Source organism: Castor canadensis, chromosome 4 (assembly GCF_047511655.1).
Source record: "Castor canadensis chromosome 4, mCasCan1.hap1v2, whole genome shotgun sequence".
NCBI classification, from domain to species: domain Eukaryota; kingdom Metazoa; phylum Chordata; class Mammalia; order Rodentia; family Castoridae; genus Castor; species Castor canadensis.
The window spans coordinates 181071895-181097748 of NC_133389.1; the positions used below are offsets into that span (position 1 = coordinate 181071895).

Here is a 25854-nt window from a genome sequence, read left to right on the forward strand (position 1 = left end):
GCCTCTTCTTTCAGTGCCGTCGACTCTACCTTGTGGCTGTCAGCATTCCAGGTGTCACAGCCGGTCTTGAACTCACCTTTCCACTTGTCAAGTCCTTAGTCTCTGTGAGGGCCAGATGTGATCTTTTTGACGTGGCTTCTGCAAGTGAATTTGTATTTTCTCCACAGATGCAAGTGCAGATATGTGCACTTGAAGATGCATGTTCTCTCTCTTTCTCTCTGTCTCTCTGTCTCTCTCTCTTTCACACAGACACACACACACACACACACAATGAGAGGTAAAATTAATGCAACTATAACACAAGTTCCAGAGAAACTTTAAAAGAAAATTAAACTTCCAAAATGTTTTTGAGACATAAGTTATTATTTGTGAGACTGACAATAGCAAGTTTGTCTTCCACAAGGGCTCCTCGTGCTCAGGAATGCCCTTTGTTACTTAGATCTTCTCTCTTGCCCTGTTTCCACCATACTCTCTCTGAGCACTCTACTAGGTTGTAAGCCTTAGGAGGGAAAGTGGCCCATCTCTCCCACATCCAGAGATGATTCTGTGACCCCCACAGCCCATATGAGCATTGTGCAGAACACTGAGTGGAATGGCCCATCATTTGTGAGGTGGGTGGTGGTGGTCAAGGTGTCACAGGAAGATGGAGTTCCAGAGCCTCACAGGGCTCCACTAGGGGCTGGAAGCCTTTCTCCTTCACCGTGGGTCTTCCTGTTCTGCTTCCCATGACTTCCCGCTAACAAGGTTAGCCAGTGAAGACTGATTTTCCCACTTAGTGATAAATGAGTAGGATGCTATGGTGTCAGCAAAGGTGGAAAGCAGTGATGGTGAGTCCAGCACCCAGTTGGATCCACTACCTTCCCTCTGGGAAAGGTTCAGTACAAAAAGAGCATAAAAAGAGCATTGGTGAGGCTCCTTCCAATACCCAGTCAGCCCAAAGCTGCTGAAGTACATGAGGGGCTGACCCAGGGCAGCAGTGCTGCCACCCCTCCCGACAAGGCCGTGCAGGGGAACTGGAAGGAAGAGTTCCTCAGATAAGCACCGCACAGCGGATGTCATGTGTTTCTGGCTGGTGTCTGGGACTTTGTTTTAAAAGCATGATGTGGTAGAAACTGAGTAGAAACCAAGTCCACCTGTTATCACTTGTGTACATTTTACCCCTCCCTCCCACGGTCTTGCTGCCATGGGAGCTGTAGGTAAGACAGAATCTGACAGTAAATCCATAAGTTGTTTGTTTAGCCACTTCTCCTCAGGCAAGAGAAGTGACCTGCTGCCCCCCTGACGTGTTCTGAGTCCACTTCCCGAGCTCGTGGAATTGGCTGGTGAGCACTCACCAGGCTGGGGCAGAGAGGATCTGTCCTAGCAGCGGTCACAGATCCCTTTCCCCGAAGTGCTCTGAGGGGGTGACGCAGACAGGCCCCAGGGAAGCACCCCGATTAGAAAACCTCAGCCAGGTTTCACACAAGGATGAGGGACTGGTGACGCACGTGCTGGCAAAGGGTCCACAGGGGAACTGCCCCTTACTCCCTAGCGATGCCTTCCCACAGAAATAAGCAAAATGTCCTTCATAAAAAGTGCATTATAATTTTTCTCTGGGAAAAGTTAGCCTGTCATACTATAAGTGAGTCATTTCTATGAGAAATGAGACACTCTGCATTTCATTATTTCTAAGGCAAAAAAAAAATTGGGGGGAGAGACAGTCTTAGTATGTAGCCCAAATTGGCCTTGAACTCACAAACTCACAACCCTCTGCGTCAGCCTCCCAAGTGCTGGGATTGCAGACTGCGCCACACACTGTAATGTTCTGAAGTCCGACTGTACCTTTCCGTTGAGGGATGCGTTTTAGATTCAGTGCTCCTTTAAATAGTCTGACTATTGCTTCCTTGCGAACATTGTGTAAACCACCCAAAGTAAGCACTCTGCCCTGAGCTTGAAGCCAGTTACCTGCATTTCCGTTTGTGAGGGTGTTAGTCACAAGAACTCATTTCTGTGCTTCATGCCTGTGCCCCTGTGTGGCACGGCCCCCAGCTAAGGGGCTGCCGTTGGAGATCAGGACAGTCCACAGGCATCCGTGACGCAGGTGAATCTCGTGGTTTCCTGTTGTAAGAGATGAGTAGATTCAAATCTCTCAAGAGCAAGAGAAATGAAATCACATGGACAGTCCCCTAACGTGGTTGGCATCCCTGAGGATAATGGATGGAGCCTCAAGCTGGTCATTGTGGACTTCTTCTAAGGGCATCTTGGGGAGTGCGGAAGAGCCTGGGGAGGAGAGGGTCCCAGAGGGGAGCCATAGCCGTCAACAGAGGGACACGTCCAGTCCAGCCATGGGGCTGCAAGGTTCAGAATCCAAGGATGCATCCTAGCCACCCTCTCTTCCCTTCCTCTCATCTTCTCTGCCCCCTCAACCGAAGCCAGCCAGGAGTCAAAGGGCCTCATGGGTCTGCCCCATGTGACCTCTGTCACGTCCAGCCTGGGGAAATCGTGCTGGTGACCCTTGCTTATCTTGCCATAGACCAGAAGCTCCAGAGGGCACCATCCACTGTCACCTCTTGAGGGAGCTACCAGGGTTTCCTGCACTGTCCACGCCATCCCCAGCTACCACACTGGCTTCCTGGCAAAGCGCAAGGCTGCATCGCCCTACCTTTGTGTTGTTTTATCAGAAAGCAAAGGCAGAAAGTGTGTGTCGTCACTATTTGTGCCACCTCCACTCAGAAACTCCATCCTCTGAGCCTTATGCCAGTGTGCCAGATGGAAACAGGGCTCCTGCCACCCAGCTGCTCACCATCCCTCTCCACGTGCTTCCCCAGCCTGTGGAAGAACACCGACGACTTCTGCCCTGTGCAGGGAATGGCTTGCCCAACTTAAGTGGAACCATTGTCTTCTTAATTTAAAATGATTAGATGGACCTAGTAAATTACAGACACAGACACCATGACCAAAGAGTTCCTTTTGTTTATGAGTATTTTGGGTTCTAACCTGGCAACTCCATTGACTCCTATGTGGTGACCGGCAGAGCATTTTTGATGATCACACCAGTCACTGGGCTCATGAAGAACCTTTAGCATCATTTAGAGACTTACAAGATGTAAGAGAAATGTAACCCTGGTGAATCCTGGAGGTTGTGAGAGGCAAAAAGCTGCGTGGTAACCTTGCCCTTTCTGATTCTGGTTCCTGTAGAATTTAATGCAGTGTTACTCACAAAGGTGGATGTATGCCCAGATGTCCTGTACCTGAGACCTGAGGCTGCTGGCTCTGAGCAGTGAGGGGCACCGCCACCCTGGTATGCAGGGATCCCGGGCCATTCCCAGGTGTGTTCTGCCTCCACCTGCCAGGAGCCTCGCCCAGTTAGGCTGTTCCTCCTGTCTATACAGTCTCTATAAGTATGTAAAGGTTTTGCAACTACTGTGCCCGCCTCTGTAATATTAGGCAGCTTTGTGATGTTTTCAGTCAGGAAAACTTGACAGAAGTTATTGTTCTACCAGTAATTTGGCTCCAAATCCCAGAGGAATAATAAGGGTTGGTTGCTCAACTTTTTTATTAATTTTTTACTACTTTCTCTTTCGACTACATTTAGAGCTTGTTTAAATTCTGTAGGAGCTGGGTATAGCAGTTCATACCTGTAATCTCAGTTACTTGGAAGGCAGAGATAAGAAGATCACAGTTCAAGTAGAAGAGTGCTTGACTAGCAAGCATGAGGCCCTAAGTTCAAACACCAGTACCACAAAAAAAAATATATATATATATACACATATATATAGCTATACATATATATAAATATACATATCTATATATGTATATGTATACACACACATACACATATATATGTATATTATGTATATATATATATAAAATCAGGAATAAGACACGTTGGCACTGATGGCACAGTGGAAGAGTGCTTTTGGAAACCAGCAGCCTCTAGCCTTAACTACACAAACACAAAGAGAGCAGGAACCTCTTTTACCCTGTTCTGCTTGTAGTCCCCAAATTCCCACCTACTAGACCTTCAGAACATCAACTGGTAAAATCCCTGTGACACTTTGGATCCGAATGGGATTTGATTTGGTGCGGATTACTAAATATACTTAAGAAAATGTCATGTGTCTTTCAAATCTGGAGATTGTGAACCAACGAAAGTAACTTCAGATGAGCGCCAGAGGGGTGGTGATGGAGACCAAGGGACACTGAATAACTAGGAGAGCAGTTGTGACAGAGGGCATGGGGACATGCACAGTTGAAGGAAGGCCCATTGTGGTTGGGACCCATGGCAGAAGCTTCAAGGAGATGCATTTGGGTACTGACATTAGAAGGAAACTGAGCCAGCCTGTGCTAAGAGGCAGTGATCCCCAACCCTGCAAGGGGTGCAGCACTGGTCAGGCCATTGTGGAGGAATCAGGGCTGTGGAACGGTGCTGGCGAACACTTCTGGGCCGTGAGGATACTCCTGGTCACAAATGGCCTGTCATTGTCTTTGAATTGCAGCACTTTCCAGGTACGCTTCTTTCCAGGTTAGCATCATCAGCAGTGACGCTGACGTTGCTCAGATGAAGCCTGGGTCTCTGCAGTTCTGTGGCCCCGAACCCCGGTGGTTCTCGTTAGTTTTACGACATTCATGCAAGTTTGCATCAAGTGCTAATTTCCCTGTTTCCCCAGTGAAAAGGCTGAAGTAGAGAGAGGTTAAGTGGCTTTCTTGTCCAGGGTCAGGTTGCTGGTAGGTGACAGAACTGTCTCTTGATTCTTTGCCTCAAACTCTTTCTACCAGGCAAAAAGCAAGTCTTTGAGGTATGTGGAGTGGCTTTTGAATCTAGGAGGGGAGCAAAGCAAAGTGCTTCCTTGATATTTCTCAGATTCTGTGTAAAGACACTGACTTTAATATGGATCCTAACATCTAGAAGTTGTGTAGCAAAGATGTTCTTTTTTTTGAAAGAATGCAAGGCCCATCTGGATTTACCCAATCTTATTATACAGGCGGGGATGCAGATATCCTGAGAGATAACACGTGTGTGTGTGTGTGCGCGCGCGCGCGCCGCCCTTGGGTTCACAGTGATTTGTTATAAAGATCTTGCAAGGAATTTATTTCGTCCTTACGCTGATCCTTTGGTTGCTCATTCTGAGTCTTTACCAAACCTTGAGTGGTTGATCCTAAATGAATACTGAAAGGTTATCTTGGACAAGGTGAGTCACAAATAGGCCTCTCTGTTATGGTTGAAAATGAATTGTACATCACAGCTGTGCACACTAAGCAATCAGAGGCGAGGCCCCAAGATGTTGACAGATTTCATGAACTCCACAGTTACAAAGGTCACTTTGGACTTAGTTTTCCTTCCCTCTCTCAAAGGAAGCCCTAAATTGTGGATCGTTTTATGTTTTCATCAAATATTAGGCAGGCTGCACGGGGAAGCACGATGCTTTTGGCACTGAGAAGTAAAACTCAGTTCCTCTCATTCCCCAGGGAATGTAGCACCCTCCCTCACATGGCAGTGGACATACACTGTGCCCAGGATGTCAGGCACAGTATTGAAGGCTGGTGTGGGCACTTGGAGCACAAACATGCAGTCAGTTGTAAGAGTTAGGGACAGCTACCCTGGTGTGGAGTTCGGTTTCATGTCCCACAGCTATAGTGCATTGTGGTTCTCCTGTTGAATAAACCTGTCAAGAGGTGTCACTTTTCGTTAACTGTTGTCTACCTGCAAACTTGTCACCTTGGGAAATTTTTTATCAATCAGTTGTTGTTTTGCTTGGTTGCAGAGTAACAAAGCATTACATATGAGGAGAGTGCAGTCACTGTCCCCTGCTTGCTTACTCACTCACAGGAAAGGAATTTGACGGTGCAGGGAAGCCTTTGGTTGTTCTTGGGCCATTCAGTTGTGTTGACATCATGCCCACTTGGCCATTGTTGGTCAAGTGTGGGTAGTTTCACACATCTTGATCAGGAGGACAATTTGTTTCTTTTGTTTTTTAGAATGTAACACTTTTTTTTTTTTTTTTGGTAGTACTGGGGTTTGAACTCAGGGCCTCGTGTTTGCTAGGCAGGTGCTCTACCACTTGAGCCACTCAGCCCTCAACACGTTCTTAAGCGTCTTATTACTGTGATGTTCTCTTTCCTCACTCTGTGGGTGCAGTTGACGCCCCTGTGATGGTGAACACAGGACTGGCAGAAATCAGGCCCAGTGCCTTTTATCAACGTGGTTCATTTCCTGCCCACGTGGGCTTTCTGTTTAATTCTGTGTTATTTAGGTGTGATTGGAGGGGAGGGGCAAGGAAAATTTATGAGAACTGAGAGTGCAGGTCGTACTGTCATTTGTCACTCTTGAATTTCCTTTTTCTCCTATCTGTAAACGTTCTCTCAGCCCTGCACAGGTCTACTGCTTGTTTCAATTTTGAAAATGAGAAGGAGGCTGGTGCAGTGGCTCAAGTGGTAGAGTGCCTGCCTGGCAAGCATGAAGCCAAGAGTTCAAACCCTGTACCACCAAAAAAAAAAAAAAAAGAAAGAAAGAAAGAAAATGAGAAGGAAAGGAAAGGAAAAGTCTCCCTTGTCAACTGCTTCAAAACCTCATAAACAGCAGTAATTTTTCACACAAAAAATCTTCTTAGTGAAACTCCTTATCATTGAGCAGTTGATTAGTGTGTCTGAATAGTTGAGTTGAGCAGTTAAGAACAGTGAATGTGAAATGCAGAGAGTCAGGACATCTTCCAGAGGATGCATTGAAAATGCAGTGTTTTCATGCTGCCGAGGGCACAGGAGCCCCATTGGATCTCACTGCCCTCAAGCCATGGCCATGGGAGATGCACGCCCCCTGATGGACTTGCCTACTCCCCACAAACCAGATCCACTTTCCAAAGACAGTTCTCAGTTGTAACTCTAGCCTCCAAGAGAATGAGCTCACTGAAACTGAGTAGATGTGGGTTTATCCTAGACATCATCCGTGTAGATTGGGCACAGTTGACTCAAAAGCCATCCTGCAGGGTACAGTCCGACTGTCACAAACACACATAAGCCGTAAGTGCTCTCAGATCCTTTGTGGAAATCTGCAGGTTGGAAATAAACAAAGATGAGTCGATCACAGCAGGGGAAGCTAGAACAGAGAATTCCCATCATGATGAACCAACGGCCAAGGGAGGATTTTTGGAACTTTTTTTAAGTCTACGCAAACTAAAGAGGTTAGCTTTAGTTCATGAGAGCACAGTGAGCACCTACTGCGTGCCAAGTGCTGGGCCTGGCACTGCTCATAAAATGCCCAGGGTGGCCCCTGCCATCCACAGCCACACAAAAATGGGGACAGCAGATGTGCAGTGGGCTGGTATGAGGGCACTGTTTCCCAAGCGTCTGGGTTGCCTGGGAGACCCTCAGGGAGGCTCCACAGAGAGGCAAGATGTTCCCATTCCATTTTAAACAGGAAGAAATGTCTGCTATCCCTAGGAACAAAAAGAAGAAAAAATCTGAAAAGTAAATATGAGCTAAATCTTGTGAGTTGGCTTAGAGCCCCTGTGGCGTCCTCAGGAGAGACTTGAGCATGATAGGACAAGTGTTCACCCTCCCTGTCTGCTGCCACACAGGACAGTAGACTCACCACACCATTGTCAGGCACAGACTGCTTGCAAGGCTTCTTTCTAAAACGTGGACACGTGACAGACCTCAGCGCCTATCTATCACCTGCATTTAGGGGTGCTCTTCTTGCTGTGGGGGCTCCGTCAGTCCAGCACCCCCCCCAGGAGGACTCACATCAGCACATTCTCCTTCCAGTGCCCTGGGATCGGTCTTCCACCCAATCCAAGCTCCCTGGTCAGCTGGCCTTCAGCAGGGTCAGGATCTGCCTTGAAGTCCTTTTTGTGATGATCTCAAAATGTTTACACCTCATGGGCTTTGACTGACACTTCACTCAGTGATGAAATTGTGCCCTCTGAGACCCAAGTCTGCAGAAGAAGCACAGCTGGTTCCGGCAGGGGATGTCTTTCCACTCACAGCTTCCTCACCTACTCCTCATGCTTTACCCTGCCCTTGGGTGCCATGGCTGACCTTTTGTCTTGGCCTCGTGCAGCCTTCCCGCAGTCATTCCATGACTGTGTAGCCTTTGTGTTAGACATGTGCATCTGGACTTCTGGAAGTCAGGACGCCTGGAATGCTTCCATTCTAGCTGAGCACGCCTTGTCCTTCCTCCCAGCCATGGCAATAACGATATGAGGGAGTGTTCTTTCTCCCACAGTGGAGGCTTCCTTTCCAAATGCCAGAATCAGTTGATGTGAAGGTGGTTTGGCAAATGGAAAGGATTAAGTAAAACCCTGTACACCTTTGTCTCCGTCTAAGATGCTGTATCAAAATACCACAGATTGGGTGGCTTAAACAGTAGATGAGTTTCTCACAACTCGAGGCTGGAAGTCCAATGCCAACGTCCTGCCCAACTCCATTCCTGTAAAGTCTCACTTCCTGGCTTACTCAGGGGCTCCTCCCTCCTGTGTCCTGGAGGACACTCTGACACATTCAAGTAAAAGGTATGGTTCAAGCCCTGCCACTTTGCAAACGATTAGAACACACTGCCTTACAGAGACATGCCTCTTGCAATGGGTGACTCTGGGCTTGTGGTTGTTTAACTTATGTGCATGAACCAGTTGTTATGTTCATTGTAAGGATGATAGGCTGCTGCTTTTTTCTATCTTGGATGAGGGGAGTGAGCATTTTGAAGGGCAGTTTGAAGTTGAAGGGAGGCATAGAGTGATTGGCTAAGCCCCCCATCATTCACCTGAGCCCTGCTTTGCTGGCTTAAACATTAGTCAAATGTCTGCCTCCTTTGGCTCCAGGTCCCGTTTCTGGCTCAATCTTATTTTATTGGATGCTTTGTTAGTACTCGGTTCAAGTAGTTCAGGATAAACTCTGTGTGTCTGTTTAGTTATCTTTGTTAATTCCTTCCTGCCTTTCAACTCCATCCCTTTCTCATCTCACACAAATAACAGGCATCAGACATCCAGCCCTAGGTGTGTCGCCAGTAAAAAAAGTGGGGAGAGTGGAAACTTTAGCAACCGCACACATGCATACACTCACACAACTTAGCTAGGTCTTCTTTTGTACGCAGGACATGGAGAAAATTGGCCATTTGTCTGTGGGGTAATGGGCTTTGCTGCAATATGAAAATCTATCAAATGGTTAGATTCAATGGCATATCAGAGTTCATGAAAAGCACCTACTGCACACAGTTTAATTCTATTTAATTTTTTAAGGGGGGAAAAAAGCAAAAGGAAAAAATGTTTTAGTTTCTCTTAAGCTGATTTCTCTCTGCTTTTTCTTAAAAGTGCCTTTCTAGTTGCCACACAGTGATGTGATCATTATCTGCCACCTCGTCACCCTGCTGCCTCTGCATGCAGTAAAATACAAAAAAAAGGGAGAGAAAGAGAGAGAGAAACCAAGGGAGCTTGTGAAGTATGACTCCCCATCCCAAGACTCATTGCCTGCGATTCGTACCGCTTGACAGTAATGATCTTATTACAGTACTGTGGACCTTGAAGAGATTTCATGAGGAGAGTGAAAGGACAAACCTCCGTGTAATCAAGTGGTACTGAATATTCCACGCGTTTTTGATCACACACTGATTGGGCACAGTTTTTGCCCATCTTCTTAGTCAATTATGCATGGCCCCTGTGCTCCTTGGATAGTCAGAAACATTGATGGCTGTTGTCTGGGTTTTGGCAGGCAGCCAGAGTTTGAAGTCCCTCGTACACCGTCATCCCAGGATAAGTGCTTTTTAGTTGGAATTGATTACCTTTCTCTGGGTTTTGCCTAATAGCAAAACTGCATTTGGAGAGGGCTTCAGGTGAAAAATGGACATGGCAGCCATTTGGAGCATCCAAATTGCTAAGCAGTTTTTAGGCTTCCCTTGTTTGTGTCTAATTCCTGTTTAATGATACAATGCTTGACAATACTTAAGACATTTCACTGCCTTTTCACAGAGGAGGGGTTTGAATCCATGGTCACCACATTCAGGTTCGCAGATTAATCCAGAGGAGGCTCCCAGCTTTGAGAAGATCTGTAGGTTAGTTTCCATCTTTACAAAAACAATAATTAATTACCTAAAGGTATTTTCATCTGCAGAAAGGTAATGAGTTCTTCCTGCAGTTTGTCAGCATCTCTTAAGTGTGGATGGGGCGATTGTCTCTGTTGCTGCCTTGTGCCCCAAAGCATTGTGACCTCATAGCTTGGCTTGTTGCATACGTTCCAGTTTTTGGTCTTAGCATCCTGGCATATCTGGACCCTTGGGATGTTTTCCTATCAGAATGGTGTGTGATTTTTTGCCCACTGTGAAGATCACACTGTTAAGCAAACGATAATATGTACAAGAGAAGACCGTATGAAAGGTGTTTTTTTTTTTTAATTTTTGTGCAAGACTTCAGCAGTAGATACCCCAAAGTAAGTGATCAGTGTGAGATGTAGCTGAAAGTATCACCAAGAGCATGGTGTCTGATGGCCCCCCAGTCACCAAGCTGACGCACGAGTAAGAATCCTAGCACTTTCCAGTGAGTATTTCAATAACTTGATTCGACTCTTCCTAATGAAATAAAAAGGTAGCTTTGTTCTTTTACTTGATTTTCATTTGGGGTCTTTCATGCTTTCTGCAGGTTGGAATAATTTTCCCCTTCACTTGGCTCTCTGAAGAAGCCGTGGTACACTGTAGGCGTGGTTACCAAAACAGCCCTGAGAGGACTTACCAGAATTCCTAACTTAATGTTTCACATACTCACACACACAGAGGGTTATTTTTTCCTTTTTCAGTCTCATGAAAATAAAATATCTTCTGTCAAAATTTAGACTTTGCAATGCCACTCTAAGAGAAGAAAATCAGTCACAAAACAGAAGGTCAGACGGACTGTCTAGCAGCAGTGACAATGCACCCAGTTACCCTTTGCTGGTAGTGTTACATGCACCTCGCCATAACCCTTGGGAGCCTGAGAGGTAGGTGCCATTATCCCCATTCTTATAACCGAGGAACCCAAGGGTCATAAAGTTTAACTTACTTGCTCAAGGCCATAGACATAGAAAGCAGCAGATCACCTCTGATCCAGGCGGGAACGCACTGGTGCTCTGCTCACTGCCTGTTCTGCACACTTCTCTGTGACCTTCCCTCTCTTCAGAAGGTTGTATGTGCCTTTTCATTCCAAATCTTGCCTTACCTAGGACTTTTCCTATGGATTAACTTCATGTAAAGTAATGCATTCTACAACAGGTGATCAAAAGGACATTTCTTAATTTTAATAATATTCATTTCACAAAAACTTTTGTCATTTGACCTATAGCTCGTCATCAACAGTTTGACAAAAATGAGGGTCTTTAAAATTTTTTTTGTTAGAATATATTCTTTGTGACAATTTCAAATAGGCTTATATTGTACATTGGTTAGAGCACCCTCATTTTTTTGTAAAAAAAAAAAATGACTTTTTACAGCACTTGGAAATATCAAATCCACAATGAGCAAATGGACAAAGTTTTGAAGGCTGTCATTTTAGAAAATTGGCATTTATTATGATCTATGTACAGCTACATAATTCTACCTAAAAAAGGTGAATCTGGTTGTCATGGTTAAAGAGAATCAGAGAAATAAACAGCTCATTCAGTGAATGCAGAATAATTAACATGTAATTACCTTGAATAGGCCAGTGAATCAAACAGGTTGAGATCTGTCACTGTTTTCTTGAAACCCCTCACTCTCCTCCCCACCCCACCCCATTCACATTACTTTATTCCTAACACATGTGCACATCCCGGGAGATCCCAGCTAGGAGGTGGAAGAAGTGGGTAAGAAGGCTCTACCTGCCCACAGAAGGCCTAATAATGCACTTGATCAAGAGCAGCCTGCTCTGTGCTGTGTGGCTTGAACACACCTGAACCCTGTGTTGTCCCTTCCTCCAGAAAAGGACTAGAGACAGGTGTTTTCAACTTCTCTCCTCTAGAAACCCAAAGATCAGAGATTAATATTTATTTTTTGTACTGATGCTACTTTGGCCAAGCAAGATTTGAGATGCCACTTCAGAAGCAGTGGTTTGGTGTTCATCTCCCTGTCATCTCCCAGAGCAGGTGCCAACACCCACCAGCACCTGAATTCCCATCATTTTGGCAATTTTCCACTGGGTGGTTTGGGCACCGCTTCCTCTGGGTGGTGGTGACCCTGTGACTCTCGTTCCTTGCCTTTGGATCTGCTGAGGAATGTGTACCAGTAATGCAGATGCTATATCGTCACAATCCCGTGGCTGACAGTCTTTTGGTCTTACTGCTCTTTGGAGCTTTCATCCTGATGATGCTTCTTCTGTACCCTCCAATAACATCATGGAATCTTCATTAGTAGTAGTATTATACTGGCCTTAGGCTTAGGCAACACCAGGCTTTTATATCTTGTTGCCTCCTGTATTATTATCTTATGCTTTTGAAATTTAACTATTTTAAGTCAAGCTCTGAACAGGAGTTTGTTAGCCACTTGCTACATAGAGGAAACTGCTGTGTGCTACTGACTGAGCGGAGGGTGGCCCTGCCCGTCAGGAGCCCATAGTCCAAGAAGAAGGCAGACTGATGCTGCGTGTGGCTTCACCAGGCTTCTCGGCCCTCCAGTGACCCCCATGAGCTTGTGGTGCCCTAAATGAGCAACTGGTTCCTGGAACCACTCCCTAGAAGGTACCACTGGTGGGAAAAGAGAAGGATGAATGAGGGCATCAGGTGTGTGCACTTGGGAAGCGGTGGAGCGTCCAAAGAGAACCAAGCTTATTGGAGGTCAGTGCTCCAGGAAGGAGGCCCCAGCCAGGTTCTGAACACTGTGGCAACGGACACGGGAGCTGCCCAAGTGGAACTGAAGATGTGGGCCTTACACAGAGTTGCTGGGATGATACATAGTGAGCCTGCCTTATTTCCATATTTCCTACATGTGATTTTGACCAAGTGCAGTCAAACAAATAATTTTAAAAAATCAGCTGGGGGCATGACTCCAGTGGTAGAGAACTTGCCTAGCAAGCACAAGACCCTAAATTCAAATCCCAGCACTGCCAAAAGAAAAAAAAAAGAAAAAGAAATGTCAAAACCCAAAATTTTTTAATTCCACAGCTCAGCAGATGTGGGGAGAAGCTCTCAGTCAGTCCCACATTACTGTCAGTTGTTTTGAAATCTGTGTGTGATCTGCTGAGTGCTTCCCTGCCTCCCACAAAACCAGTGGCTCCCCAAAAGCAAGATAAAAGTTATGCTACTCCTTCCAAGCTAAAAAGGGACACGATGTGTTTAGTCAAAGTGAAAGGTTTAGATTTGTTGAAAGGTGACATGTCTTTAGTGGAAGTTGGGTGACGTTATAGGAAAATGAATCCAGCATACCGAGTATAGCACTGAGCTCTGCATCCTGAGTGTGCGTGGGTTTTCCTCAGTGGCAGTCTCCTTGGAACTGTATATCCACAGATACCAGGGGTCATTCTGTACCAGCTTCCTTGGGCTGCGGGAAAGAAGAGTAGCTTGTCAAGGAGTGCCTGGGAATGAATGCTGTAGAAGAGGCCTATCATGAAAGAGGCTGAAGATGCTAGCATCCCACAGGCCCTGTACAGAAAGCCAGGAAGGTGGAAGTCCAGGTCAACAGCTCACAGGAAGGGGCAGCCATGCAAAGGAGTCCTTGTCTTCTTCCCAGAGGATAACAGGAGAGAGCCAGACTGAGATTTGGATTCCATTGGCCAGGGGAAGCCTGGGCACCAGGGACTTCAGAGGTGCAGACATTTCTGGGGTGGTCCACATCCAGCACCCAGCCATGCCAACATTGTTCTTAGCTTGTCTGAGGTCTCACTGTTAGAACTACTCGTCCTCTGTAGACCACATGCTTTTCCTTTCTTTGTTGGTTTAAACAAAATTTCAGACATACACAAGCTCATATATTATTGTCTGTGGTGCTGAGATGCAACAGTTAGGCTTGAGCAGCAGTTGCTCCACAGTGAGAAGCCATCCTCTAAGAAGGTGCCTGTCCCTTCCCAATTATGCATGCTGTGGGCATAGCACGCCATGAGGCTCCCTGCCTGCATAGGTCAGGAGCTAAAGGCCATCCGGATTGCCTGTGTCTTCCCTGTGTCACCTGGACCCTCATCTCGGGGACTCCAAAGCTGGGAGCTGGCAGCATTCAGAGCCTCATTCACACCGTCGTTTGAGGGTTGATGCTGCCTGTTGGCCAGGGCCTCCACCATCCAGCAGTCACTGTACCTGCACAAGACCTCTGCAGGGGACCAGGGCTTCCTCCCCTCATGGTGGCTAGGCTCCAGGGGCTGGCATCATGCGAGAAGCACAAAGCTGGATGGAAGCTGTTCTCTCTGCACCTAAACTTTGGGGGCACAGTTTGGATTCTGTCGTGTCTACATCCAGCACAGTCTCAGAATCCCCCTAGGAACCAGGGTAGCAGGACAGACTGTGCCCTGTGATGGCCAGTGGCAAGGTCCTGGAAGAACATGGACCCAAGATACTGCTGTGGCCATTCTTGCAAAGAGTAACTTGCCACAGATAGTAAGCAAATGTGTCGTGTGTCGGGATAGTGATCCATGTGCATCCATGCAGGGGAGCAAACAGGCAGCATAAGTGGACATGGCACTGCAGGGATGGGCAAAGTGACTTTCTGCAGAGGGGGCTCACTGAGCCCTTGGAGCAGAGCCCAATGGAAGGGGCTGGCGCCTTCCTACAGGGGATTTTTGTTCAACTGCAGTGTGGTGGCTACATCATGCTCAGAGCTCGTCATCACTGACGTCACATGCTGGCAGTTTGCTGTAGTGTTTAAAGTAAGCTGACCGTACCTCACCTCAGTGTCAGGATTATTCTCTGGGGGAAGAACTGTAGACCTATTTTTAAAGAATGTTACACACTTCGCATCTCTCCATCTTATAATTTAGAAGGGTTAGTGTAAAATATGTTTATGTGCTCTAGCTCCTTCCCCACCTGCAATTATATGCTAGTAATTTGTTAATAATGTCTGTGCAGTGTGACAGATCAGAAAGTTGTACGGTTTAAACAGTGTTCCCAGGAACCTTCCCACACAAAGTGACAGGAAGAAACCTGGGTTTGTTTTCACGTGCATCACTTTAGCTACTAAAGTGATGATGGTGAAATACAGAAAAGTTTTTAAATAAATGACTTTATTCCAGGTCTGATGGTATGGCTCAAGTGGTTGGGTAGAGGCCCTGAGTTCAAACCCCAGTACCACCAAGTAAATAAATAAATAAGTGGGTTTGTTCCATATAGGATAGCTTCCAGCAGTTGGCAAACGGCATCGTAGTTTTCCAGCCATTAGAAAAGTACAAGCACTTGATGGGCATTCTCCTTTCTCTGTGTTCTTCAGATGGACTGGTCACATGAGGTTATCTTGTTTCATGGCTAATTAAGACATTTCGTTCTGCAGTTCCTTATTCTAATGAAGAAGAAATTTCTCTCTTGCCAGAATATGTCTTATAAGGGTTTTTATTTCTTCTCATTGCTTCGACTTGGGAAATTTTCTTTCTGCCTATGACTGTCTCCTATAATGTCTTTTTGAATTGTGAGCCAGGAAAAGATACATAAAGATTCTACACAGTTCTGAACTTAAAAAAAAACACAAAACAACAACAAAAAAAAAAACACTTAGATTTTCACTGTCCATAAGAGTAAATCAGCCAGCAATGCAAAGTGTCCAGATTTTTTACTTTTGCTCAGGTGTCAGTGAGTCTGCTCAGCAGCTGTGTTCTCTTCCCAGAGGATGTGGCCTGTCTAGACTGGAGGTGGCCATGTGTCCACAAAGGTATAATGGCCACAGCAGTGTCAGGCAGATGCGCACAGGGGTGGTTTGGAGCCTCTGCCAAGGAGTTAAGCTTCCACTTTTTTTTTATAGCCAGGGTGGCCAGACAGGTTCCTCACCCTCTCCTGTCACTCTCAGCTGTGAAACAGGGACACTTGTGTTCTCTGCCTCCTAAACTGTTGTCAGTCCTTTTGGGGCACATCTGTTTCGAGTGCACAGGACAGGACCCAGCGCCCAGAGGCAGCAGCCTGCATGCAGGGACAGAATCTGCTATCAGTTCCTTTCTTGGGATTCAGTTTGTAGATAGAGAAATAGTACATGTGTGTTCACAGATTTTATTGACTCATCCAAGAAAGGCTTGCAGACATTGTTGTGTTCTGACATAACGGATTACCCTTTAAGTTGTGCTTCTCAAATATCAAGGACAATAACCATCACTGTGCTCTAAATAGTACTGACTCACATTTTTAGGGTGTTTCTTCACATCACCCACAGTATCCCAGCCACTAATGTCCTGCCCAAATGTGAATGGGTTGGTGTGGGTAGCAGCAGTGGCAAGTGTAGACTCCCTTGTCCAGTGGGGTACACAGGCTGCTTCCAGGTGCAGTGCATTCCTCCATGGCTCTTGCTTTTGGACTGTCTTGATGGGAAATTTCCAAGCCAAACCGTGCACTGTCTCTCTACCTCCTCCAAACACGGGAGAGCTCATCTGGCCACATAATCACACACACAAAAAAATGTTTTATTGTCATGACTGCCTTTCACATCCAGAGTTCCCAGGTAGAACATTAGCAAAAGTTAGTGTCACAAGGGCAAAAATCTACTTTATCTAAAACATGGATTTTTCATATGTATGGCCTGAAAGTGATTTTTGCAGAGACTCTGATTAACATGTGGAGTTCTTGTCGCTAAAAACTGACAGCAGGTTCTATAGGACACCCTCAGTTTACAGTTGTACATTTAAAACACCTGACCCTTTGGGGAGGAGGGGGATCTTTTCTGCATCTCGTATTGGGCTGACAGTTACTCTTCCCGTGGGTCAGCATTGTGTTCTGTCTGTGGAACAATTGAAACACTTCCCAAGGACAGGTCTCATCCCTTAACTTGATTGAAAATATAAGGAAATAGATTAGTCTTGTACTTCCTGGTGTCCCTGGAAGCCCAGCAGTATGTAGACATGGGGGAAGGCCCAGTGGACAGCAGCTCTTGAGGGAGGGGAGGAAAAATACGTCTCCAGGCCTGCATGCATGTCTGATTGGATTTCTGGTGTACCTCTTTCCTGTAAGTGTGGTGAGTCAATGCTTTCCAAAGCTAACATTGTGGAAATGGAATCCAGCAGGACCAGAAGGTAAAAATTTGAAGAATATTGCACAGTCTGTCTCCCCCTTTGAATTTCACTCACACATTACCCAACTAAAGGCTCTGCGGCACCTTCCGTCAAAAAACAACCCATTTCACCTGCTTTAGCTCTTTGGCAGCAGCCTCACTCCCCCATCATGTTCCTTGCTTTAGCCTGTGCACACCCCCTCCTCCAAGCCTCAGGAATGGTGCTATGTTCTCAGACACACCTGGCAAACGTTGGCAACCAAAGAGAAGTGTTCTCATTTCTTACCCAATACATCCCAAAACCTTGTTACTTCCTGCCTGGGAGAGGCAGCGGGCATGTGGGATTTCACTAATGTGAACATTCCGAGAGGCCCATGCAGCCCTGGTGTGTCTCAGTTTTGGGAAGCTCCGAGGGCCTTAAGGCTGCCTCCAGGGACCACTAACATGCACACATGCCTTCCCTGGGACCGGATCAGATGTGCACCCCACCTCCTGTTCCACTAAAACTCCAGGCTTGCATCAAGGCTGTCTTGATAAAATGTCACCTGGAGTCATCTAACTCAGTTTTCACCTGTGTTCCTTTTTAATAACTGCAAGGTTTCGTTTTCTCATTGGCAACATAGCATAATCTTAAAGAGTGCCAGAATCTATTTTTGTTTGAAATCCATCATGCTGTGTTTTCATGTGTTCTTGACAGTTGGTTATATGTCGGGGTGTTTCCTGTCCTTTCCAGCATGATAGTTGATGAAGACAGCCTGGTTTGTAAGGCACCCCAGAAATTCATTTCCTATCACATAGCCGAAGTCTGTTGGTGTTGATACTTGTGCAGGAGGCATGAGTGACAGCACTGTGAGAGGAAGGTTACAGCGAATCTGCCTTCCACCTGCGTTGCACAGGGGACATTTCCTCTTCAAGTAGACTTTTTCCTCTTCTTACAGTCAGAGGGTGATGGATAGTGAACTTTAAATAAGTTAAAGTTTACTTATAAACAATCCTGCAAACAGCACAGTTACTTCTGTGGTATCATCAGCGGTGAAAGGCAGACACGCTGTGTGTCGCAGCTCTGCACTAAGGTAGTACAGACAGGCATGACAGTCACTCTGACACTGCAGGTGAGATTTTGCCATGGAGAAGAGCTCTGAGCTGTGCAGAGCCGATTGGAAGCCACCTAGGCTTTGATCCTCCTGAGGATTCTATTTCTCTTTCTTTGGAGGTGTTGCTCTTTCTCTCTTCCCTCTGTTGTCTCTCCCTCACCCCACCCCCAAAAAGTCTATTGTGAAAATTGATTTGGAGATCAGTCTTGATAAAAGGCTGGTCCTCAGCACTCACAGCCTCTGCACAGTGGGTGTCATTAACTTGTTCCGATTATTTGGATGTGTGGGCAAAGCTGCTGCAGCAGGCTTGGAGGTGCGCAGAGATTAACTGGGGGCTTTCCCACCGTTACTCACACAAATAGCGGTGCCAGTAAACTGAGAGACGATAAATCATTTTTCTCAAGATTGAAACCTTTTATAAGTTGTGTCATTTTCATTATTCAATAAACGATTAGTAGTAGAGCTGTCGGTTAGTCATCCATGGTTAATGACTGTGAGCTGCTGCTAGCCGCTGCTAGCCAAGTGCTTCACACCCACACTTGGGTGAAAAACCCTTGTTCACCCACCTGTCCAGCAGAAACCAGGCAGGACTCGTGGCAGACTGGAGTTAGGAATCAGACCTGCATCTTCTGGTTTGCTTGAGTTATGCCCTGGACACAGGTAAATTCTGCTGTTGTGAGAAGACCCCCTACTAGGCCTTCTGTTAAGAACTTTTTGCCCTTTAACTAAATGCCATCTTGTGTGCATGTATGCATGTGTGGTACTGGGATTTGAACTCAGGGCCTCGCACTAGCTAAGCAGGCATTCTGCCACTTAAGCTGTGCCCCAGTCCTTTTAGCTTTAGCTACTTTTCAGAAGCATCCTGTGCTTTTTGCTTAGGGCTAGCCTCACTACAGTCCATTTACTGCTGCCTCCCAATTAGCTGAGATTGTAAGTGTGTACCACTGTGTCTGGCCTTAAATGCCAACCATCTTAATTATAAAAGTGGCCTTGTTTCCATTTCCACCTAAGGCACTTTTAGGGTCGGCAGGAGCTGTGGTGGATCCCCAACCCTGACAGCCCTTTACCTGACTATATGGAGCTTTCTGTTTGCGGGGAAGAGAAGAGGGTGCTGCACTGGCTTCAGGCGTGTGGGTAGCAGACTTGGAGATGCCAAGGGCCTGGAATCCAGGCATACATCTGTGTGATAGAAGTAAGTCCATATTGATATGGTCACTAATGGGAAACAGCGCCATTTTAGAACGCTTCTGAATCATAGTGTCAAACAGCACCTGTGTATTTTGTAAGTTGGGAACCACCAAGAGAGACTAATCCTTACCAACTTTTGCCTTTCACCCAACTATGTGTCGTTTACCAGAAAAATAACATTACCACTAACTGAATGTTGAAGAAGTCTCTGAGCTTATGTCATCACAGCCCTACCTGGTGACTCTCCCAGAGCTCTGACGTGGCCACTAGTGGAGAAGGCAGGTGTGTGTTAGTGCATATCTGTGCATGTGTACAGTACCATGCCTGTATGGAAGCCCCCTCCTTATCTGCAATCTTGCCTTCTGCTGTCTTGAAAATGCTAAATGGACAATTCCAGAAGTATAGAATTGGTAAGTTTTAAATTGTACACTATTCTGAACAGCAGGATAAAATCTTACACTGCCCTATTCCTTCTCAGCCCAGACATGAATTGTCCCTGTGTCCAGTGTATCCACATTCTATATACTACCCACCCGCTAGTCACTCAGTAGTCTCAGTTAACAGATCAGTTGTCACAGTATCCCAGCACTTGTGTTAAGTAGCCCTTATTCTGCTTAACATTGGCCTCCCAGAGCAAGAGGAGTGACACTGACAATTTTATTACAATGTTATAATTGGTCCATTTTATTATTAGTTATTATTGGATATTGTCTTTTAAATTACAAATTAAACTTCATTCACTTATGGATGTATAGGAAAGGACATAGTTTATGTAGGGCTCAGTATTAACCTGCAATCAGGCACCCCCTGGGGTTCTTGGAACATCTTCCCCACAGGGAAGGGGATACTGTACTACACGTGGGTATTGCCTCTAATGAAGACCTTTAAAAATAATAGCATAATATAATTTCAGAAACTATTCCAAATTGTATTTCTACCACTTTGTAAAGACGTTTCTGTGCTGTCTTAATATCAGTCTTCTATAACTTTTCAGCTTGGGATGCATTCCTGTGCTGCTCCTTCCTACAGCGTCCGTGTGTGATAACTGCTCATGCTACGTGGTAACTGATTTGTCAGGCTGATCCTGTTGGGGTGTTTGGCTGATTCTGTTGGGGTGTTTGGCTGATTGTTTAGGGAGAAAAAGTTTTCAGCACTTCTAAGACACCCCAGCTTCCCATTGTACTCGGTCTCCAGGGTAGCTGATACAAAGCTGTCCCGTTGCTGACTTAAAAATTCAAAGTCGTCTTGAATGGGAAGTTCTGGTCTTCCCTTTTAATTGTAGTGGCTCAGTCCCTTCTGTAGGAATGTGGTGTTTTAAAGGAACACCAGATGGAGTGTTCCTTTTAAACTGTGAGCCACTGACCTCATTCACTCCTCATCTTTCAGGGTCTCTGAGATCATGAGAGACCAGCAGTTTGCATGTGATTATTCACTGTTGCTTATACCTTATACCCTGAAAGTGGACCTAGGCACTTGTAGTTTCAGGGACTAACAACTTCGTAGTTGGAGGACGAACAGCTAGTCCAACTATCTAGCAAGGCTGCCATGTTTTAAACAGGCACTCTTACCACTTGAGCCACTCGGCCAGCCCTGGCTGCCATGTTTTAAATGTCCTCTTGCCCACCAGGGATCTCTAAAACAATAACTGCCATCAACTATCACTGCCGTTTCAGTAGAGGAAGGCCGTAAATACAAGCAGGGAGGGGACAGAAGCTGTGGCTAAATACAGTTGTTAGACTTTCACTGCCACAAGTAAGAGCCCTCTGTTTCTCATTGTACAGCCAATGGGTGGAAACTTCATTTTGAATTAGTGTTTAGGAAGCTCTGTGCTATTAAACCCTTGTGAAATCTAGGAGGAAGAGCTAAAGATTGCCTAAGGCTTGTGTTGATGTCTTCTTGACTCCAAGGATGGGAGTGATAATGCAAATGTAAAGGAGGTGAGCCCCTAGGCTTTGAGGTCTGTCTGAGCCTCTACTCCACCTTCACCATGGGAAAGCTGAGGGTCTTCCCACTGAAAACCTAATCCTTTCAGCCCTCAAATGGAGATGGAAGAGTTCTTCACTTAGGAGAAGGCTATGGAAATTGAGCAAGAGAAAATTGTGCTAAGTTCCCAGCATAGTGTCTGGCTCAGCACAAGTTAGAGATGATGTAATAGTCATGGTGAAACTGATGGTAGTGACAGTGATGGGGGGTTGATACCAATGGTGGTAATGATGGTGGTACTGATGATGTAAAGGTAGCGATGTGTTAATGATGGTAGCTACCCTGAGGATTGTGATGAGTGATGGTGGTGACAGTGGCAGTGAAAATGATGATGTCAACACTGGTGGTAGAAATGGTGGTGGTGGCAGGGATAGTGCTGGTGACGGTGAGAGGTGGTAGTAAGGACAGTGGCCGTGACAATGGTGGTGATTGCATATGGTCATTATGGTAAGATGGTGATTATGACATCGATGGCTGGCAGTAATGGGCAGGGAAGGCGCATGAGGTCGCACACAACCTGCATCTGTATACTCCCCTCAGCGTTGGGAGCAGGCCTGAGCTGTGTAAAGCAGGGCATTGTTCTTACTTTCATTCACTTCATCTTGCATGTAGTGATTTGAACCATTTTTGCATGATCTTTATGCATGCCCAAAGTAAACCAAGAATACAGCCTTATAGTTAGGAATTAAGAACAGTCATATAGACGATTGATCTACTTCCAATTTCTGTCAGAAGTAATGCCTTAAGACCAGGCATCAATATCACATTTAAGATATCCTTCAAAACTTTGTTTATACCTATAAATTTGTAGTGTCTATCAGAACAGCACCCTTACCTATAGGCTAGTCTTTATCGCTGATTCATTGGACAGCTGCATATTATGTTCTTATCTTTCCAATTGCAACACTAATGCAGACTACTTGGGACGACTCCAATAACAAAGGGTTGTGTGGAGGAAAGAGTACCGTGTCCCCTGCTGCATTCCAGTACCTTGGCCCTGTCAGGTGCTTACCCTCCAAACCTCTTCCTAGAAGGTTCATTGAGTACCTGCAGCTCTAGGCAGGGGTCTGCATGAGCACAACAAAGTCCAGCCTTGTTGTACTCACACTCCTGCCAAGGAGGCAAGCAGTGAAGGAAAAAACAAACAGCAGTTTCAGAGAAGGACAAATGCCTGAGGAAACCTAACTGATGGTGAGATGGCATGTGCCCAAAGTGGGCCAGGTGAGCCCTGGAGACCAGGTCTCCAGAGAGGACTTTCATGGACGTACCATCCACGTTGAACCATGAGTGGCAAGAAGGAGCCCAGCTTGTGAAAAATGGCTGATCAGAAAGATTCCAGGGGCCAGGTGTGGTGACTCCCACCTATAATCCTAGATACACAGGAGGCAAACATGGGAGGAGAGCAATTTGAGGCCAGCCCTGGCCAAAAGTTAGTGAGACTATCTCAAAAAAGAAGCGGAGGTTGGGCTTGGTGACTCAAACCTGTAATCTTAGGTACTTGGGAGACAGTGATCCAGAGGACTGTGATTCAAGGCCAGCCCAGGCAAAAAGTTCTAGAGACTCCATCTCAACCGATGGGTGGGTGGGTGGATGGATGGATGGATGGATGGATAAGAAAGTGAAGTAGTTGGCATATGAGCAAGATAGACACAATGTGGATTGCAGGAGAGACTGGCCAGCAGTGTCATAGGCTAAACTGTGAAGTGAAACAGAACACAGAGATGAGGAGTCCATGTGAAGTTGGAGACAGAGATGAGAGTACTGCCACCATAGAGCAAGCAAGGCCAAGGTTGCAGCCACCATCAGAAGCCAAGAGGCAGGCAAGGGACAGAGCCTCCCCTGAAGCCCCCTAGAGGGAATGCAGCCCTGACACCACTCTGATTGGAACCTCTGCCCAGAGCTGAGAGAAGAAACTTCTCTTGTTTCCAGCCACCCAGTTTGTGGTATTTCGTTGAGTCCATTACAGGACACTAGTATGCTGTTAAACTTTCTAAGTTGTTTCAAACACAATGGGATGTTGGTGAGAGGTATATGAGGAGTGACTTGACCCAGTGAGCATGTCCCTCTGGTGAGTGGGATCAGCAGCTGGCACTGGCTGGGGATGCCTCTCCACTCCACCAGGCATGGCAGGGAGAGACGTGGTGAGATGCGTGCCAGGGTTTGGAAGCAAGATTGGCCTGACTTGCTGATGGTGAGAGGGAAGCAGGGCATAGAGGTATACAGCTGAAGACAGGTGGAAATTGGATATTTCATTCTGTTTCTATACAAGTTGGATCATCTACATGTGTATAATATAAATCCTGAACTCCTTACTTTTCTGAGTGTGCATGTGCATCTGCTGCTTGAAGGCTACATAGCATTGCCAGAGTGGGTGCAGTACCATAAATGGTGTGGCGCCTTCTGGTTAAATGGTCTCCTTTTCACGGTTCCCAGCAGTTCTGTCAGCATCCCCACAAATCTAGGCATGCATGCCTTACTTCTGCAGAGAGATCTATGCCCAGAAGCAAGATGATGGCTTGGTGGCTGGCTGGTCCTAGAATTTGGGGTGAGGACCAGACTTTTGGGGTGTGTGTGTCCAGGGCCACAAGAGAGAAGGAGAAGTTTCAGTCACATGCCAAGATGAGTTGGCTTCCCTGAGCAAGAAGTGGCTACCAAGAGTTATAGAGACAAAAAGACTATTTTTGTAAGTTGTCTCAAATGTCAAAAAGACATGAAAAGAATGTGTTAGCAAATGCTGTCACCTCTTCTCAAGAGGGGTCATTGGCTGTCATTACAGGTGTCTTAGTAAGAATATCATCAATTTATCTTCACTGGAAGTTGTTGGATTTGAGGATGGCACTGCCAGCATCTTCCTGTCCCTCCTAGGTGAATACAGGACACTTAAAACATTGAAGATTGGAGAATATGTATGTAGGCAGCGCTGTGAGAGCTACCCAGAACCTCTATATTATTTCTTGCCTGGAATTCAGTACAATCTCTGAAACTAAGAGCCTTTTTAAAAAATAATTAAGCTTCCTAAGAACGAAATCTCCACGTGTCCAAGGAGCCAGAGTAGCTAGATTGTAGGCACAGCCACAAGGTGCCTGCTCTATTTCCGCCTCTTCTTTGCTCCCCAAACAAATGGAGACCGGGGACCCACAGAACTAATAAGAAAGCGAATTCAAAAATTACTCACTTGTCACTTGCAACCAGTATTTCTCTCACTTGTGTCTTTTGTGCTGTGTAAGATGTTTTCATTTCGTGGATCTTTGGTCTTCATTTCATGAATGGGCTTGCCCTCACCCAGCCAAGGAAGGATGCTAGCGTGCACCCAGCCACAGACCATGTGTTCTTCTTATTGGATGGAGGGGTCTCCATGCACAGATGAGGGATACAGGGTTCAAAGCTGAGTCATCCCATGGCCACTTGTGCCATTGCCAGATGGGGCCACCACCTTCCCAGGCATCAACCTTTCCCATCCTACCCTTCTCCTTTGCATTCTTTGCCTGCTCTTATCACATCTGGCACTGCTGGGAGAGGTGGTGTAGACCCCTTCCTTGCTGATTAGACTCTGTCATTAACTGACCTGAAGCCAAACACGTGCCCCACTCCAGGCTGCCCACGTAGCTGACCTACTCCTTTTTCTTGGCAGTTTGCACATCCTGCACTCTCTCTAAGATACAAGTTTTTTTTCAAAGAATTAAGAAGAGGCTGTAAGAGAAACTCCAAATGATATACATGTGGTGTGGATTCATGTGTTGAAGCCATCAGCCCATGAACTCTGTGGTCTTGGGAAATAAGGTAGTTTGATGTTTCTTTCTCTTGTACTTTACTTGGGGTTTTGACAGATGAAGTAAACTTTGGTGAAAGTAGTCATGTGCACCTCATACCCTGTGCCCAGCTAAAGTATTCCTATTTAGAAGATTGTCTTCTGGATGTACTGTGACTGCAACCCCCTTTTTCTTGTTTCATCACTTTACCATCTGTACTCTGTGTCTAAGGGAACATGCTCATTTTATCCATTGATTGACTGCAGCCCCTGAAGTCCTGAGGCCATTCCCAAAGTCAGACTTTCCCAGAGGCAATACCTTACCCAGGTGTGTCTCAGTGAATTTCACAAAGCCAGCTTAGCATGACTCAAACCTTCATTTTTATTAAACTCTGTCACTGTTGTTAAAAAGATGCCATTACCGTGCTGATTAGAAACTGGGATCTAAATTCAACAAAATCCCAGACATTTTTTCCTCCGTGAGTCAAAGCTCATTTCTAATCATTTACAGGGAAATGCTGCAAGTTAGCTGGAGCATTGCTCACTTGTGGTGTGTTTTGGTTAGACATACATTTTAATCTCTTAACAGAAAAAAATAATTACGTGGTTAGAAATTTGCAATGAAATACAGGAAGATAGCACAGTACCAAAAAAAAAAAAAAAACAGTGTTGGTAACTTATTGCCTCCAGAGGATATTAGTTCACAAGTGTACTCCAAGCCCATCTTCACCATCATAAATTACAGAGGGAATGCCAGTCCATGTGGT

General features: G+C 45.9%; 1 protein-coding gene across 10 annotated transcripts in view; it reads left to right on the top strand.

The window, feature by feature from the left end:
* Agap1 (ArfGAP with GTPase domain, ankyrin repeat and PH domain 1) overlaps positions 1-25854 on the top strand; it is a 497350-nt gene that overhangs the window by 374850 nt on the left and 96646 nt on the right. The window lies entirely within an intron of this gene.